Here is a 16,914-nt window from a genome sequence, read left to right as displayed (position 1 = left end):
TTTACTAGTTATACTAATATTTTATGGTGTTTTAATGTATCTACTCTTTAAATTTTTAAGATTTTTAGGATTTAGCACGACACTACCTCATAATGATTTTTTTTAAGAGAAGTTTATTTAATACATACTTTTCAGTAGAAGTGCAATTTCTTTTATAACATTTCATTATTGAAAGATTAGATGAATATATGCCCTTCCAAATGAAATTAAGAGCAGACCTTTAAATTTGATCACTGTTGACTATACTACTGTTAGACTAAAAATATCTTAATAATTATTACCTATCCCATCAAAAATCATTAAATTGCCCTCATGACTTACTAGGATATTAGGATTTCACTTTTATACACGGTAACATTTATCCAATTTGTTGTTGAGTGGTTAATGTGCAAAAGTTGCATACGCTTATATGCCTATAGTTGAATTTAAACAAGTAAATTATCTAACTATAAATATATACAGCGCCTGCACATTAACTGTCACACACAAAGAAAACCGCGTGACTCTTACGACAATACACATATTTTTTATTCTTCTTTTCCTAATTAAATTCTAACCCAACGCAATGTTGAATGGAAAAATAGGGATTTTGATCAAATTTTTTTAATCTCAAATCTTTGAAATGGCTTCTGTGGGAGAGTGCGTGGATCCGGCTCTTGGAGTTCGACAGACAAAGGCTCTGCCTTCCCATTCGAAACAGCGTCTGCAACATTCAAAAAGCTAAGGCTGTCAAGAAGAAGCTAAAAAGCTAAAACTCTGTCACGTAAGGGAAGTCAATCCGCCGAATGAAAAGCATACCTCCTTGATATTAAGTATGTCCCAATTTTGTAAAAGCTAAAACTCTGTCGGTTAAGGGAAGTCAATCCGCCGAATGAAAAGCATCACTCCTTGATATTAAGTATGTCCCAATTTTGGATGGCAATGTCTGTAGGTCTTTTTGTTGGTTAGCATTTAGTAAAAAAATTAAAAAATTAGAATGTTGAAATATTTGAATTGTTTTTTAAAATGGATTTAATACTATCAAAAATTTGAAAATTTCAAAGTATTTAAAATTTTGAAATTTAAAAATTATAACCTAGGTTTTCAAAATTTTCTACCAAATTTTATCATAATCCTACCAAAATTCCCCTTTTCCACTCTAATTTTCCAACCTGGGTTTTAAAGACTAAGCCATTTTGGATTATAAAAGAGAATGCGGTTACAAACCCTACCTTCTGCAGTGTTGCGGGGACAGACGAGTAAGCAGCGAAAAGGAGATGGATAAAAAGCAGAGGCCTGAAAGATGCCACAGTCACAGCACAGCGCAGTATTGAACAGAGGATGTAAATCGTAAACACTTGCTGCCAACATCACCGTGTAAGAAGATTGTATATTTCTTCGCAACCAAATTCTATGATTCATTCCTTTCTCGATTAATATAGTCTTCGAATTGTGTGGATTCATGTAGTTTGCTGTTCACTTTAAACTATTCATGCACAACGCTTTTTGAGGCTGTAGCAGAATTTTTTGCACAGATCTTATCAGTTATGGGAGCTTTTAGTGGCACACATAAATGCTACAGCATTTTTCCAGGAAAACACACCATTTTGCCTACATTTAGGATTCAATACGGGGGCAATGCGTTGATTTCTAAAATATGCTAATACCATTGGAGAAAACTTTCTTCTCACTAGTAAAATAGTTTTGGTATCAAAGCATTTGCATCCTGGAAATGCAAAGCCGGAAACAGAGATCCATGACCCACAGGACAGGGTTTCAAACATATAGTTTCGGAATCAAAGCACTTGCATCCTGGGAGTGCCAAGGTCAGGACAGAGATCCATGACCCACGGGTCAGAGATTGAGACATATGATTTTGGTATCAAAGCATTTGCGTCATGGAAATGTGAAGACGGGAACCGAGATCTATTAACCACAGGTCGGATGACCATGTGAAAAGAACTGTGAAGGAGACGCAAAAATTAACTCACCAGTGCTTATCAGAGTTTCTCTGGCAACGTTGGACGAGGAGACAAGAGGGAGTAAAGGCAGAAACCAGAAAAATATTCAGTCACAGCAAGACACAGCTTTGAACATAGGATATACATTGTAAACTCCTGCCGCCAACATTATGGTGCAAAAAGACAATTTCTTTGTAAATCATTCTTCTCCCATTAGTAGTTAATAGTCCTGGAGTATTTAACTACCCAAGGGTTTGCTCCACTTATAATCTTGTGCTTAATTATAGACTGGATTTGTTTATTTTGCTTTTACGTTTTTACTGTTCATGCATGGCTCTTATTACTGTTTTAGAAGATTTTTTTGCTCAGATATTGCTGGATGTAGCGGCTTTTAATGGCACAGCCACAGATAAATGTCACAGTATTTCCCCAAGAGAGCACACCGTTTTGCCCACAATTATTCTATTATAAATGGAAATACCATTCAGATTGGGACACTGTCTTGATTTTTAAAGGGCACTGTTTTGATTTTTAAAATATATTTAAACCACTTTGAGACAAATTTCTTCCCCTTGGTTAAAACAAATAATTTTGGCATCAAAGCATTTATACCTTTGAAGACCCACATGTCAGAGAGCCATGTGAAAATAACTGGAAAGAAGTAAGAAACCTTAACTCTGCAGTATTAATCGGAGTTTCTCAGATGACAATGGGTGCAGAGAGGAGGAAACCGCGACGAGGAGATAGAGAAAAGGCAGAAGCCAGAAGGATGCTTTAGTCACAACAAGATGCAGCACTAAACAGAGGATGTACATTGTGTACCCTTGCCACATAGAGAAAAGGCAGAAGCCAGAAGGATGATTCAGTCACAGCAAGATACAGCACTGAACAGAGGATGTACTTTGTAAAGCCTTGCCACCAAAATTAAGGTGCAAGAAGACTGTCTATTTCTCTGGAACTAAACTCTGTAAATCATTCTTCTCTCCATTAATATTGTCCCAGAGTTTGTAATCATGTAAGGCTTTTCTCCACTTATAATCTTATACTTATTTCATATTGTGGTTGATTTGTTTTTCTATTACGTTACAACTGTTCATGCAGAGTTTCTGTTATTTTTTTAACAAAGTTTTTCTCTCAGATAAAATGTTGGTTGTAACAGCTTTAATGGTACATCACAGCATTCTTTTTAAGAAAATACACCGGTTTGCCTACAGTTATTCTATAAGACATGGAAATATCATTCAGTTTGGGCAATGTCCTGATTTCTAAAATCTGTTAAAACCATTAGATATATTTTCCCTTACTACTTAAAAGTGGTTATTACTGTACAGGGACACAAAATTGAAGCCCTGGTCAATATGGTTAAGAATCAAGGTCTCATTTACACTGGCAGAAGTAAAGGCATCGAAGCGTTGGTGACCTGAAAAGTGAAATTTCCAAAGCTGTGTGAGTGATGTTATGGAACTTGTCAACCACATTTATAAGAACAAGTTCAATTGAAAGATCAACTGAAATATATGTTATGAATTGCAGCAGATACTGGAACTATTGTTGTATCATCATAGCATTAGTGACTTCTGTGTATTTTCAAAATTGTTTCCCAGCGCAAGTTTACCAGAGACGAAATTGAAGTGAAGACTTGGCAATCCGACTCACCAAAATCTAATATGAAAATGAATCATGTTGCTTGAGTAAGAATGTTTTCCAGAACTTTAGTAGATGATAACGCTATTCTTGGGGGATTTTAGACCTTGAAATGATGATGAATCCGAGGATGTTGTGGTGTGTCAAACGATGTGGGATTCCGAACCAGAGTAAGAAGCTTGTATGTATATACATCAATTTCTAATTTAATTTATCATTAAAAGAAATAAAACATGTAAACTGAACACCTTCAGCGATTGAAATAAAACAGTAACCATTGATTACATATACAGAATTTTGGAATTCCCATGGTAACCCTTTTTCCCCCTTTTTTTCTTTTTTTCTTTTATACATAAATCAAGCATGATTGTCCCATAGCAAAAAATTCATGGTATCCTTTTCTACCTCCGACGCATTCTTGGAGGGGAAATATCATCTAAATACAGTAATCTACATCAAAATATATAAAGATACAACCAAACACTGTGAAATTAACTGGCGAGTCCTGGCCACAGAGGAGATTAATGAACTCTAATGGCATTAACTTACATCTACCATTCAGGTCCATGCTGGCCCTGCGAATGCCTTTTGCGCCCTCTGAGAGCAAAGAGCTCTATACAAAAGAAAATAAAAAATTGATAGTATAATCCAAGAAAAAAAGGTTGATCTCTGTAAAGTTGTAACCCTGTCCCAGAAAAGCTGGTCCCTGTACATTTACAACAACCTCCCAAAATAGCAGACCTCTTATTAAAAAACCTTTGAAATGTTGGCTGCAATTCACAGGCTCACCTTTCTACTATTTAGTCCAGCCCAGATATAGTGCGATACATTTTTTCAGGGCAGCAGATATTGCGGGAAGAACGAATGATTTGGGCCAACATTTGCCCCCTCCTTTTAAGGGCCTTGGGTGATGCCAGAACTGATGCCGCTACAGCAGCATACAGCAGCAAATATCAGTCCTTTTATGGACCCCCGTTTTGGTAGAAGCCTCACCATTTTTTCTTGGGGTTTGCCAATGCCGCTGACAGGCCCTGCCTTGAGCACACAAAAATATCCAACTTGCTTATACTCCATTACCCCGATTCGTAGTCTTTCACCGGAATTCTAATGAAGCACCAAAAGAGAAGCAGTTCATGATACAAATGAGTGCGGAAGCCTTCTTATAAGCTGCAATTTTTTCTTTCCTCTTGGTGGGATTTTTGAAGAAAATAAAACTGGAAAGGGAGTACCTAAAGCAATTTGCTACATTTTCGATTATCCGTAAAGGGGTCGGGAGCGTGTCAAATATCTGAAAGGCCATTCAAACATTTGAAAGGCCACCTTGCAAGGCGAGCAAGTGATTGAAACTTTGAACGCCCTTACTGCACGGGGTTCTTGTGAACGGCGTTCACATGTTGCAGAACATCACTCTCACATCCGAAATCTTTTATTTTGGGATTATCTTGATTTTCACTGAAGATCTAAGATCTATTTACAGGAGGGAAAATTTATGATAATTCAGTTGTCAAATCAACAGTGATTACAGTCAACCATTTCTAACTGCTAACAGCAAATGCAGGTTGACTCATCACTATAATTTAAAGAAAACTAGGCCACTTGGAATAACCTATTGGTGGTCCATAAGGGGCAGCGTTTTACTCCTGACAGGTGCCTAGGGTCTTGAGCCATTAACTTGTTTCTTAAAAGCTCTTAGCCAAGCAAAAACAATTTTAGAACACAACCATCTCTAACTGCAACAAGGAATGCAGGCTCACTCATCACCATTATTCAAAGAAAACCAGACTACTTGGAATAACCTACTGATAATCCGTAACAGCCTGTCACAGCCAAGATTTCAATCGTGCTAGATGCCTCTAGTTTTGAACCATTAACTTATTTACTAAAAGCTCTTACCCAAACAAAAATAATTTTAAAACATACTACTAAAAAATAATCATTCTATAAATATATATATAGTGAAACCCTTTTCTTGGATTTATATTATTTATAAGTCTCGATTTAAAAAATACCCGGGAAGCACGCAACGAAAGCAATGTGCTCCACATTCGATTGCCTCTAATGGGAACGTTTGTTTATATTTGATGTGTTTTTCGAATATTTGAAAGTCTACTTTACCTAACGGATTGAAACCCTGCATGCCCCTTCAGTACGTGGAGCCAACATGTAGAGCTTCGTGAAATACTTCGCATTGAATTAGAGTATAACATCACATCTGAGCAGAAAAGAGTATCACATCACATTTGGCCAGGGATAGCATGATCATTTAACCTATTAGTTTTCTTGCTAGGTTATTGGTTAAATTTTATGGCAAAAGGTTGAGGGTGAGAGATATTTGCAGGGATATGACTTCTTTTAATGGGGGCGTTTAGGTTTGAGTGAGTTTCCTACCATGTTGATGATAAAAACATCTCCATAAACATTAAATCTTTATGCGTCGATGAGTTCTTTGTTTGAGAACGAATTTTTGTATACTGCGTAGTGGGTTGCGTTTTTTTTGAAGTATTTTTGTATATCACTGAGAGGTGTGATTTTATTAAATTATTATTATTATTTTTTTTAGGTCGTACTCTAAGATTGTTTTCTGCTCTGAAAATCATGAAATTTTCGGTAATGTTTGATAAATTTCGGTAGAGATTTTTGTAAATCTAAATCACAATTGTAAATTTTAAGATTTCGGGTGTTGCAGAAGTTTTTAATGGTAGTGAATCTATTTCCACCAATAAAATCATGATTTAAACACTCCTACAAGTTTTGTTGAATTTTTTTCCCTGGATTCTGGCAAAAAATGGTCATCCTGGCAATTCCTCGGGAGACTTGGCCTTAAAAATATGTGAGGTGTATCATTTCATTAATTTATTATGATGATCTATATTTTGTTTAGTACAACAAAACTTAAAGCTATTACAACAATATATTTTATATAAATTCAGTATATTATTTGGAAAAATTAAACATAGGTAGAATTCCTCTCAACCACCTAAAATAAATTCAATTGACAGTATAACAAACCATATATACAAAAATAATAAGCATTCTAAATATCAAAAATCTTCAAAAATTAAAAGAAAAAGATAAAAACATATAAACATTATATATCACACAACAATGACATTTAAAAGTGTTGCTACTAAAATGTAAACAATTTAATTTAAAATACACCATTAAATTTGAAATTTAAAATATATTTAATGCTCTTTATCTTTTGGCATCATATATTATCTTCTTGCAATGATTATTACACATGTAGCAATGTATTTAATACTACTATGTAATATTATTTATATTTTTTTACATCTTGTATTATTTTTCATTACTATGAATATATCATACAACTTGAATGAGCCTAATGGTTAAAAGCATGTGTTTCCTCCTAAGATGTCACAGGTTCAAAACCAAAGTGGGGTAGAGTATGTATGCCTTCGTAGAATTAGCAGTCAAATCGTATGAGGTGGATGGTGGAGATTTGATATTCTAGAATATTCATACTAGTATACACAAACGAAAGGTTGAGATTTATCTCTCACTTAGAGTTTAGAAGGCTCAAAACCAATATAACAATATTCATATGCATGAAAGCCATTACAACATTATTTTATTCAAGGCATTATAGCTCATCATGTCACTAGTAGGGATTTGAACGTGGGGAAAATAATAGTAATAGTTATTCTGCTCATCCATTTTAGATAACCCTAATTGACAAGATTTTCTTAAATATTTATATGTTTAACTCATCAATTGAGTTATCCCATTGTGAAAAATGAATATAATCCTCCTTATCCAAATTCAATTCTAGCAAATGATATGAAAAAAATATTAAACTAGCAATTGTCCCGAAAGGTGCAATGAAACATCTACAGGGTTACTAAATTGTTGTTTTTTTTGTTTTCCTTTCTTTTCAATGAATCTTTACACAGGAAAGCATAATGCCTTCATCATATTTCTACCAAAAAAATTCAAAACCTTATCTTCGTAGACAGTTAAATGCTCATGTAGAAATGCTCAATGGTGATGTTCACTAAATAATTTACTAAGGTCGGTCATATTTCTACCAAAAAATTCAAAATCTTATCTTCATAGACAGTTAAATGCTCATGTAGAAATGCTCAATGGTGATGTTCATTAAATAATTTACTAAGGTCGCAAGTTCACATTAGAGCAAAAAGCTTGAGACAAAGTATACATATATTTACCCAAAGAACAATATAAAGTCAACTAACAAAAGAATATTGTTAGGTCTCCTCAATAAAAGGTGACGAGCATCCAATGTGTATTACATCGATAAACACCCAATTCTTGGAACCTTAAGGAATTTGACAAAATAAAATAAAATAAAAGGTTTTTTCAGAGTTTGCCTTTCTGATTGTGATTGATACAAGGTCTGAAATTTGATTTAATGTATAAAAGGAGAATGATTCTTTTGTTGTGCAAAATAAGTAAGGAATTGTATTTGATGGATCACACTGCAAAGTTATTTCAATGTGTGGAGGACCTCTTTTTTCTTACACATGATGCCTTGCTTTATAGGCTAATGTCTGCCATGCATACCAAATATTTAGGAAAGGTGGACTAAAGGAGGAGAATATCATAGTGTTTATGTATGATGATATTGTTAATAATAGTGAGAATCCTCGACCAGGGACTATCGTCAGCCATACCAATGGAAAATATGTCTATGTTTTTTAGTCTCAGAGCTAATGATAATATTATCTCCATTTTCTTGGTTGAATAATTAGTAGGGGGGAGAAGGAGAAGGACATCGTTTGCTTCTATTTTGAGATAACTAATGGGTCCAATATCAAAGCTACCTTTTGGGGATTTGTTCCAAAACAAAGTGCAGCTAGCAGGTTCAATCCAGTGACAAAATGCCTACTGAAATGAATTATTCGAATTAGATCAAAACTATGTTGAAATTGTTTCAACCTCATATGACATTGTAAGTAATTGCTGTTGTGATTGAAGTTATATTTTGTTGCTCAAGTCACATTATGCTGTAAGCACTTGAATAGAGAAACTATAACCATAACACAACGAAACCCTTCAATTATGTATCTATGAAATACTTGAGATCAATGTGTCAAAGTGAGTTAACAATGGCATCACTTGGTGGTGCATAAATGACAAAATAGAATGCCCATGGTAAAACCAGAGGTTGGTTTGTGTCATTCCTTTCTTATAGCGAAATAAATACCACATATTAAAAGTTAAACATGCATAAACCCTGAAAAGTTACTTTCCCACTTTGTGTCAATGAACACATTTAATTTTCTATTATAAAATATGACTATTCATATTACCAGAAACACTAAAATCTCAAGATAGGATGCATTTTGTGAATCACGGGTAGTTCAATTTCACATCAACTGGAGAGTGGTTGGAGTGGGTTGGACCATGGTTAGTCAATAGATGAGAGGGAGTTTCAACACAACTATTCAATGCTTGATTCTCAACATACCCTTCTAGGTGTACAAAATGCAAGGTTTCAATCACACACTCCAGATGGAAAATTGGTTGCTTTATATCCCAACAAAAAAAAACCAAAAACAAAAACGTTGGAACTTGTGTTATGCACAATAGTAAGTGGCAGGGTCATGATGCCCAATGTTTGTTGAGTTTTTTTTGCCCCTTAGAAGGTTATAACCCAAATTCAAACAAGAACTTCACTCAAGTTATTGAGACTATTATATCAGAATTATAATGCTCAGTTGCAGGCTGAGCTGTGCACTGGTGAGAAGCAGGTTCAAGACACTATTTTTCACATTGGTATGGTAGTGCTTCCAAGTCCTTAAAGTTGTACACGTCAAAGAAAAAGCAAACCCATAACACTCACATTCAAATACATATTGCCATAACTATATCAATAGAAAAGTGTTGGATTTGGTTAAAAGAATACAACTTTGAATGACGAGATGAAAAAGAAGACAAAAAGATTGCAACTTGGAGACAACTGCCTTTAAGTATGATCATTTGTTTAAGAAAAACTTATCCCAATGTATCAACAACCTTCTGTGAACAGTGAAATGCATTTTGAAATGCATGTGAATGGTTGCTGAGCAACATTGTTGCAATTGCTTACCCTGCTGTTACACTGCGACAATGTTGCTCACCAACAAAAGCTCCCCAATCCTTAAAAACCACTTTTAATTATTAATATAAAAAACAATCAAAATATATAAAATTTTAATCATTAATTTCAAAATCACTTTTAATTATGAAAAAATAAAATGATTTAATTTTCCATAATCAATTACATAATATTCACAATAGTATCTTTACATCTTTCACCACCTAAGGACTAAATGATTATGAAAGCATCTTTTAGTACATTTTATTATCACGAAAATATTAAAAATTTAAAATTTAAAATAAACCATAGATAACATGTTATTTTCACCACCAAATTAATATCTTTTATGATTTTTATCATTAAAAGCATCTAATCAATTATAAAATAAATTATTCCACTAAATTAACTTTATTGTTATAGCTTTATGAAATTAAGTTAGGAGTCAATTTGTAATTACAGTAAAAACAAATCACTTTATACAAGGCCTTAATCTTTTTGAGGACTTGTAAAATTTTGAAAGTAATAAGCTCTTAGCTTTTATTGATATGGTTTTCTAAATAGTTTAAGATGAGTTTTCATCTTTCACTTTTCCTAACATTTAAGATTTTCCATGAATAATCTCTTTACTTTTATTTAATACAAATTTTAAAAATATTTTAAAAATTAAATATAGATTAAATATTATTAAAATTGTTTTTTAATTTATTTTATTAATTTTATAAAATACAAGTATAATTATTTTTATAGTAAAATTAATAACTTTTTTTTTTGCTTAAGCAAGAGTCGGTCCTTCTATTCATTTATCTGTATAAAATAGATTACATAAAATACATAGAACCCAAGGTAGAAGAGGGCCAAAGATTTGGCTATCACTTTGCGCCTTGGGACAAGAGCCAATGGCTCGAGGACTGAGCCTAGAAACCAAAAAACCACTCGACCCGTCATCCTAGATCCAACAGTCGAGGAACAAAACGACACTGAAACACATGTCCCCGAAAACCTAGAAATGGACCCAAAGAGGAATTAGAGCCCACATAATAAAGATTTCGGGTCTGCTAAGGAAGCCAAGAATATAACCCGGACCCACCAACATGCACAGTGAACCTAGGCCGTTGATCCGCAACTGTTTGATCCAACGGCTGAGAGGAATATCGGGCTGAAAAGAAGCAGGAGGAATACCCGCCCGATGAAGGTGGTATTCTCTTTCCTCCTTGAGCCACGTGTTGAGCGATGAGTGGCATCGGGCTCATTTCTAGAAAACCGCTTCGGGTTTTGAGGATGCCCGAAAACCCGAAAACTGCCTTGACTGTAGTATGACTTAAAATACCGCTGATTCGCTGCACCCACAGCCACGTAGCTTTGATCAGAATGCCACCATTTCTCCTAACTGCACGCTCGCCATCCTAGCTCCCCACAGAGCCAAAGCGGAGTTGATCTGTGCTATAAGATAAGTTTATAGAGATCCCTTTGCTGTAAATCATCGCCCGCCCGAGAACCCTGGGTCTGAACCGTTCTGGGCTGATAAAACTGACAAAGGACTGGATGTTGTTTTCAATAATGTCCCAGGATTGTTGCTGCATGTAGACTGTACATCAACTAATTCCAAAATTTTGCAAACTGCTAGTATCCCCTGTTCTGATAGAGTTCTCAGTCCACATTCGCCTGTCTGAGACATTCATCCCTCAATCTGCCTTGGGGAACCTCTTTCCATCTATATTTATTGCTGCTTTTAGCACAAAGAGCTCCTTCATTGGCTAAAATGTCCGCCAATTTGTTGGCAGTCCGGCGCACATGCATGAAACTTAGGGTCCTCATGTTCTGAAGGTGGGATTGGATCCTTTGATAAACCTGAAGAAGCCTCCAATGTCTCGAAACTTTTTCCGGAGTCGAGCCACAACAGATTTTCTTGACCGAATTGATAATCAACTCAGAGTCTGCTTCAATTATGATGTTATGAAGATTGTCGTTCTTCAGGATTTCTAAGCAATGCTCTAGGGCCATGAGCTCCACCATATTGTTTGTGGCTTCCCCAAATTACAATGAAAAATGCATTGTATGCAACCCTTTTCATCCCTAATCACTCCCCCATAAGTAAAATTATTAACTTAATAAATAATAAATAATTATATTGAATTGACCATAAGTGTTCTAGTCTGAATTATAAAGATAGACCTTTCTAATGAAATTTGCATTAAAAAAAGGCTACTAATGGTCTATTAGAGAAACCTAAAAGCAAGTCTCTCCTTTCCCATGGTTATTAATATTAACAAATAATATTGTGAGATAGACATACATCTCGCTTTAAAACCAATAGTAAAACGTCAAGCCCCTTTGAATTTTTGTAAACCACATAAACTTATTTTTATTTAAATTTAATTTTTTTTAATTAATTAAATAAAATATAAATAAACAATCTTCAATATAATATAATATAATATATATATATATATATATATATATATATATATAATATAACGAAATACTATTATAAATTTAAACATTTTTAAATACTTAATATCTTTGAAAATCATGTATCTTCCATTTCAATTTTTTTCCATAGAATAAAAACTTTCTAAATATATAATTTAACTACCAAAAATTGTCACTCACACTTTGATGCAAATTAAATCTCTTAGTATCCATATGAAAATATATTACGGTTCAACCATGCCTAACACAATACTGCACGAAAATATATTACGGTTCAACCATGCCTAACACAATACCCCACGAGAAAATTTCAAAACCATCTGACCATACAATGTTATTCTTACAGATAACCCTACCTCTTCAAATTACAAATTATTCCAAATATTTTTCCCTTGTAAAATATGTAAGGCGTAACATCTTTTCGTGCCAGTCGAAGTCCACAAGCAAAAGGCGTTGGAATCTTGAATTTGATGCATAAATGGACATGCTTTCCTTTTGTTGACGTCAACAATCCATAGACTAACATGATTTAGAGTCGTTTCCTTTTTGGCAGGGTGTATGCTTTTCGCATATTCTCAAGGTTTTTAAGATTCTTGCAATGATCACCCACCCTTTAAAATAATATAATCTTCACAATTAAATTTGAAAAACAGACCCATGATTCAAAGTACTATAATGTTCAAAATTATAATAGAATAGTTAGTCCGACACGAGACAATGGAGCCTTCTAAATATTATAGCGTTGGAGACATAATGATAAGTAAGACAAAAATTCCATGGTAAGTCCGAGGTTGTTATTTTACAAAAATTGAAGTGTTTTTTGGAAAATCATCTGTGGAAATCAATTTATTATTACAAAAATATTTGTGGGCACTAATTTCTCGGAGATACCATTTTTGCTATTGTAAATATTTATAGGTATGAGATACCATTTTTGCTATTGTAAATATTTATAGGTATTACAGAAAAAAAATGGTAGGTATTAATTTTTTATTAAAAATAGATGTGTAAGCACTAATTTATTGGAGATACTAATTTTAATTATTATAAATATTTTTAGGTAATAAATATTTGTAAGCATCAATTTTTATTGTTGCAAATAATTGTAGGCAACCAATCTACTTTACTGAGTTTGCTTGCTACTTTTACCTTCACTAGATTTGCTAGTTGATTTCACCTCTACATTGTTTGTTTGTTGTTTATGCCTTCAACAAGTTTGTTGGTTGATTCCGCCTCTACCATGTATGTTTGCTCCTTTCTCCATTGGGTCTACTAGTTGATTCTACCTTTATCAGGTCTACTTTTTACTTCTGCCTTCACCAAGTCTGCTTCTCCAAAAACTTGTTGTTTTTTGCTCTTCCTAAGAATGAACTCATTCAGCATGCCATGTATCCAATTTTCCCTTGGAGGGAAATCCTTGAGAAGGCCATAACTTTTTGTCTGAAGGTCGAATTTTGATGAAATTTATATAATAGTTGGAAAGCTCTTTTAGAGTAGAACACAATGGTGGCCTCAAAAGTGAGTTTTAAGGAGGTTCATCAAAGAGGAAATTTTGATAAACCCATATACATAAAGAAACCTTCGGGGTCACATCTAGGTAATAAATACCCCATGAATGAGCATAAATACATGATGGATGAAGACTCATAGTAATATGCTATCATAAGATAATTAAGATGAATGATGAGAAATAGGTATGGGCAACACATAAGCATGTTAGTGTGATGAGATCGAGATGACATGGATAGGGAATCTCTTAACTTATATATTTCTATTTTGAATGATTCCCTTAGGTCCTAACTTCAAAATGACACGTGAAATGAAATAAATGCAACAAGAAAGGCATTCAATAGATGGGGTTTTTGCAATAATTTCACTTAATGATTAAATATATGAAGGGATTTGATAATAAGTTGGTCAATTTAGTATCAATATCTTTAACAACTAAGAGAACATATGTAGTATCTAGTTACCCACAAAACATACAAAGAAGAATATGATGAAGATCAAGACTTCATGGAGGTGTATCAAGAATTATAGGGTCATCATGGGATGGTAGACCAAGGAAGTAAGGATGATTACCATATTCAACATGGATTATTCTACAAGACGGGGAAGTTGTGTGTTATAGTAAATAGTGTACAACTAATAAGGCAAGTATTGACCTCCAAGGCAAGGTGGGTAAACTTTTTTGTGTTAGGAAGGTTATGAAAAAGTTGTAGAGGGTGAATGCATGAAGATGGGTTACACTTTTGGGCTAAATGTGGTAATGAAATTTCAAAATTTTACTCTTTTATCGAATTGAAGCCCTCAAAAATCATATAGGTGTTGTGAATTTTGATTCAGAGTAAAAATGCAATTTTTGGAGAATTATGTTGTTTTCTAATGATATTTTTTGTAAAAAAAATAGTGTCATATAATCTATCAGTTTTCCATTAAATGAAATGTATGTCCTTGCAAATCCTCGAAGATCTTAACAAGCATGTGTGTGTTCACATATAGTCACTTAGTCTAAAATGTATACTTTTTTATATATATATATATATATATATATATATATATCTATATCTATATATCTATATCTATATCTATATCTATATCTATATCTATATATATATATATATATATATATATATATATATATATATATATATATGAACATGATCTGCATAGAGAGAACTAAGTTATGTATATTAATTTTTTTTAATGAAAAATTATATTTTTTATTAATTTTCAAAGTTGGCGAATTAATATTTGAATTGCATTTTTCAGACACATGCGTTCATGTACAAATTTTTTCTACTATTTAAATAAATTCAAAAACCAAGAGTACCCTTTTGAAGAAGACTTGTAAATGAAGATGGTGGTAGTTTTTGAAAAATTTTCATTTTATTTATTTTATATTATTTATTTTTCATTCAGCCCCTTTGAAACTGTTCCAAACAATTACTAACATAGTGTTTAAAACAAATTAGATGAAGAATATCATATGAACTCAAAAATGTCAAACTCATAGGCCATTGGATAGAGGATTCCTTCACGAATCCAACATGTTCACCTCCACCACTTAAGGACAAACACTGTCTTAAGTATGCCAGGCTACAAAATGGTGTTGTATCTACAGAAGGGGAGCTAAAACTATGTTTTTAGGCCCTCAACAGCTTAATCGAGCACTTAAAAAGCTCAATTGAGTGCTTAAGGTAAAATTTTAAATAGCGCGATCGAGGGTTTAAGAAACCCTCGACTGAGCTCTTGACATGGTTAAACAAAGGCTCGATCAAGCTATAACTTGATCAATCCATTTCAACCATAACTCACCACCAACTGAACATCCAACTATATTGATGCCAAATTTTTCCCACACTTGAATTTTGGAGCCTACTAAGTGATGAGCCTCAGTATTTCAACAACAATGCTGCAACTCCCAAGGCTACCAACTTTAATTATCAACTCGGGGTTTGTAAAAACTTAAGAGGTATCGACACTATATGTGCAGCATACAATGTGTCCTTCCTTCGTTGTCATGATGTAATGGAGTGAATGTAATAAAATCATATCCTAAACTAATTGCAGAAATGGAAATGCTCGAAATGGAAAAGAAATTAATCCTAGGTAAGAACAACAAAGTGTAATTGAAATCCTAAGAGCATGAATTCAAATAAATAGGCCTCATCTACATTGTAAAAAGGCATGTCCTAATTGGTGTTTATTCTTCCTCAACCATTGATTTAGAGCCTAGGGGTCATGATTCAACCCTAAGGGACCAAAACCAAGCTTCTTGAGCGAATCTGGGCAAGTATATACATGTTGGAAGGTTGCTACAGGAGATCTTGTAGCTACTACAAGATGTTATAGATTTGCTATAGGAAGTTATAATTCACCAAATGACCAAGAAAATCAAATCCAAATTGGATGGGACAATTTTTTTATTGACTAGGATGTATTAGGTCTCCATTCCAAGTGGAATCACTCAAAAGACCTTTGTTAACCCATGATAAAAAATAGCAGAAAATTACTAGTCTAAAATCTAGAAATTCGAGAACTAGTGAGCTAGTAAATCTATCAATGCCTAACCTAATCAAGTTCAAATGCAATGGGGTAAATTTTATTATTAACTAGAATGTTTTTTTCTATCTAATGCAAGTGGAATCAACTGGATTGAATCTTATTAGCATGTTCTAAAAAATAGCAGAAATTCACTGTTATTTGCCACAAGGGACTTCCAGAAATCTAGAGTTGGGAATAAGCAAACTGATTCAAATAGCTCAATGATTACTATGACCTTCCAAAGTTGTTCCAATGATGAAATGATGCTTGTGATACTGAAAAATAACTTACTTCAACCATTTAACCCAATCCTACAACAAGAAATCATTAATACTAAATGCAGAAATAGAAAAAAAACAAGAACAAGAGATGCATGTGAATAAGAAGTGAAAAGAAGAAAAGTAAATGATACAAAAGGGCTTTGAGGCTCCTAGGATGGCCAAGCCAAAGAAAACTCAAATTCCTAATAAGGAGACCAAGATTTAAAAGCTGAACATGGCACCGATCTTCATTATTTCCATCAATACAATTACATCCCTGCAAGAGATGAAAGTGGAGCTGCAAAAATACGAGTTCACTCCACAAGAAGACTAATACAAATCAACCCCTAGTGGAAAATTCGACTTGGTACTTATACAAAATGATTAGGAAGCATTCCCCATGAAAGGAGGAAGATTTCCCTACCAAAATCCATTAATTGGTGGATCTAGTTCACAATATTAAGAATATGCATTAAATGACACAGAACACATTCCTAGATTTTCTCAATCATTGGAGCTCTAGAATTTG

General features: G+C 33.6%; 1 long non-coding RNA gene across 1 annotated transcript; it reads left to right on the top strand.

The window, feature by feature from the left end:
- Positions 1 to 1,104: 1,104 nt before the first annotated feature.
- Positions 1,105 to 2,684, top strand: LOC149188469 (uncharacterized). The gene is made up of 2 exons (XR_016256288.1): positions 1,105 to 1,356; positions 1,515 to 2,684. It is a non-coding gene; the product is annotated as an uncharacterized LOC149188469 (long non-coding RNA).
- Positions 2,685 to 16,914: the final 14,230 nt, after the last annotated feature.

This window comes from Pinus tabuliformis, chromosome 3_1 (genome assembly GCF_031772625.1).
Source record: "Pinus tabuliformis cultivar Carrire ecotype Pingquan chromosome 3_1, CPIR1, whole genome shotgun sequence".
In the NCBI taxonomy this organism is placed as follows: Eukaryota; Viridiplantae; Streptophyta; class Pinopsida; order Pinales; family Pinaceae; genus Pinus; species Pinus tabuliformis.
Note: the sequence above shows the minus strand (reverse complement) of the source record. Positions and strands in the feature narration are given on the sequence as shown.